Genomic DNA, 2,922 nt, shown 5'->3' with positions numbered 1-2,922 from the left:
GAGCACCCCCCTCCTGCTGCTGAACCTCTCAGTCTGGAGTCTGACCTTCTGTAAAGTAGAGGAATCCACAGCATGATGCCCCCCCCACCTCCTCACACAGCTCCCCCCGGGACTAAACACTCGCTCAACAAGTGCCTCGTGACAGGATGCGTCTGTAACCTCGCCTGCAGTTTCATCTCTGCTTTTGTTTCTTCATGAACCCCCGGGAGCTCCGGTTCACCCGACAAATCATGGCTTCCTCTGGGGTGACAGAACCMGAGTCTGGACTCTGCCCCGTCCTGGACTTCACCAGGACCTGCAGAAAAAGGTCAAAGCTATTCATCAACTTGTTGCCAGAAGTCACTCTGCTGCTTGTCCTCCTTTTCTGTCTTTGCCGGCCGTCGTCTGAACTCGAACTTTCCAGTGTTTGTCGCTGCGCGTCGTCTCTCCAGCTGTGGTGGTCTTTAACAGGGCTGCAGGCTGACGACAAGTTATGGGACCTCCTACAGGGTCCCGAGGCTCAGGAAGGGCGAGCAAGCCCTGTCTTCTTATTCTTTGTCAAAAACAAACAAATCTTTTGAGTGTAAAGTGAATTTTTTAGTTTATTTTTGTTTTGTTTTGTTGTTTGTTTTTAAGAGGTGTGACTGTTATAAGGAAGGTGTAAAAACTCCCCTCGGCTGTTGTAAATGCAGTGCAGGTGTTCTGTTCCTGGATATATCTGAACACTTTTTTAAAAAGTACAATGCTGTGAAAAGGCATTCACCCCCTTTACAGATTTCTTGTTTTTTCTTTCTTTCTTTTTCTTTTTCTTTTTGGTCAAACATCAGATCAGCAAACAAATGCGTTTTTCAAATGATGATCTGGTTCTTTTGGAAACTGGTTTTCTACATTTGTGAAAAACTTAATTTAAGCGATTATTATTATTTTTTATTCTGCAGGTTTGAGAAACTGAACTAAACTTTCCAAAATRATCACATTTAAAACACATCTTTTAAAAGCGATTAGTTGTTCACACAGGGTCAGGTTAGTTTGGGTGCCTGTCTTTTTTTTAATAATCATTATTTGAAAACTGCATTTTATATTTATCAGGTTTGTTTATCTGATATAAAATCTGTTTTCTGATCTGAATTATTTAAATGACAAAAAGCAAAACCAGAAGAAATCTGTAACTCTGGGTAAATGTCCCACTGAGAGCAAAATAATTTAAACTGTTTCCCTGATATTTTATAATTTATTGTGTATGAGCTTGGTATTATGGTTGTGTAACATGATTATGCAATTATGTTTATTTAAATATATTCAGTATATTTATGAAGGAGCATTTATGAGATCATGTTTAAGCACACCTATAGAAGCAGCCTTCAATCACTCATTTTGATTTAGATTGTAAAAACAAAAACTTTAAAATTCTGTATTTGACTACAAGATTCTTGGAGAGGAAAGCTGGATGGACCACGGGAGTTGGAATCGACTCGCCATCATCGTCTCTGTCCTCGCCGAGCTGCAGGTCTGATGTGCTTCAGCAGCTGTCAGACGAGATTGTGACAAGAAGACAAGGGGGGAGCGGGGGGATTATAGTTCCAGATGGCCATCTGCCCGAGATTAAAGAATAGATTTGTCTCCAAAAAGTAATTTAAAAGATGGCTATAATCCAGGTTTGACGAAAGCAGGGTGAGTAAAATGACGTCATTAGTCTGATGAGTCTGATTGTTGCCTATTTTTAGCATTCAGAATCCTCACCAAAATAACCTGCTTTAAATAAAAARCTTAAACCAATCAGTTTCTCCAATAAAGCCTGGAAAACTTTGCTCCTGGCCTTTATTTGGCTCTGACTGATCAAACCCATCCCTCCCAGCAGCGACAGCACTCCCCAACAATGATGGCATCCTGCAGCCTGACGAAGCATCAGCTGAAGAACTCAAAACTCAGTCTGTTTACTTCCTGGTCCCAGAAATCCCAGGACGACTGCAGAGGTCCTGTTTTCACGTTACCCAACAGAATTATTATTTTTTTTTTTTTTGATTTGTGGCTAAAATTCAACAATTTAATCCAACAATGGGACAATTTCACAGTAAAATTAGTCTATTTTTCATTTTTCAATCAAAATAAACCGATCAGAAGCTTTTGAAAGTGTTTGTTCCTTGAACCGGAACATCCGGGTCAAGMTCCCACACAAAACAAACACACCTTTTTGTCTTTAATTGGAAGGACTAGAAATCCATAAAATAAAAAAAACAGTTTTATTACCACCATCAGACTGCGTAGAGCTGACGGTGCTGTCAGCTGCAGTAAAACAATTCAAACTTTATTTGATACAGTTGAATGTAACCTGCAGCAGCCATATCTGACTGAGAGATAATACGGTCGTCTCGTTTCTGCTGAGTCACTTGACGTTTGGAGGTTTTTTCCGGGTATAAAAGTTTTGCTTTGACTCTTTATTTCATTGTGAATAAAAGCTCTGATTTATGAACTGAACGCCAGCTGTTTGCCTGCTGTTAAAATGCTGCACTACTTGATGTTCTCCAGTTTGATTTGAACATGAAGAATGTTTGATTTTTTTTCTTTTAGAGTGGGGGAATGATTTGTGGATTTTCTTTGTCTCTGATGATTCACTGTGGATAATTTTGTTTTTCTTCTTCTTTCCATGTATTTTATTTTCTTTGTGGCTCGGTTGTTTATAATTTTAAAAATTTAGTACTTGAAAGTGTGATTTGATTTGATTTATTTATTTAACAGGAAAAGATTATTAAAAATCAAGCCTGACTCAGCATAATTGCTGTTTCAAGCAGGTTCCTGTTCTGCAGCACATAAAACACTCAGAATTACAGCATCACAATCACATCATTATTATTACACCATAGACACAAGGACAAACAAGCATACCAAATTTCAAAAAGGCAGCATTTGCAAAATAGGACGTCTAAATATGAGCGGAACAAAAAG

At 38.8% G+C, this 2,922-nt stretch overlaps 1 protein-coding gene across 3 annotated transcripts in view; it reads left to right on the top strand.

Annotated features, from left to right (window-relative positions):
• The window catches only part of ptpn11b (protein tyrosine phosphatase non-receptor type 11b), a 73,620-nt gene that overhangs the window by 51,918 nt on the left and 18,780 nt on the right, over positions 1–2,922 (top strand). Inside the window, exon 16 of one of the 3 annotated variants that reach the window (XM_014010334.1) lies at positions 1,406–1,787. The exons of the other annotated variants lie outside the window; for them this stretch is intronic. The gene's annotated coding sequence lies outside the window, so the exon portion shown is untranslated. Of the gene's footprint in view, positions 1–1,405; positions 1,788–2,922 lie in introns of those variants that run through there. 3 annotated transcript variants of the gene reach the window in all.

The sequence above is a fragment of the Austrofundulus limnaeus genome, unplaced genomic scaffold (genome assembly GCF_001266775.1).
Source record: "Austrofundulus limnaeus strain Quisiro unplaced genomic scaffold, Austrofundulus_limnaeus-1.0 Scaffold68, whole genome shotgun sequence".
NCBI lineage: Eukaryota > Metazoa > Chordata > Actinopteri > Cyprinodontiformes > Rivulidae > Austrofundulus > Austrofundulus limnaeus.
This window is presented reverse-complemented; position numbering and strand designations above follow the sequence as displayed.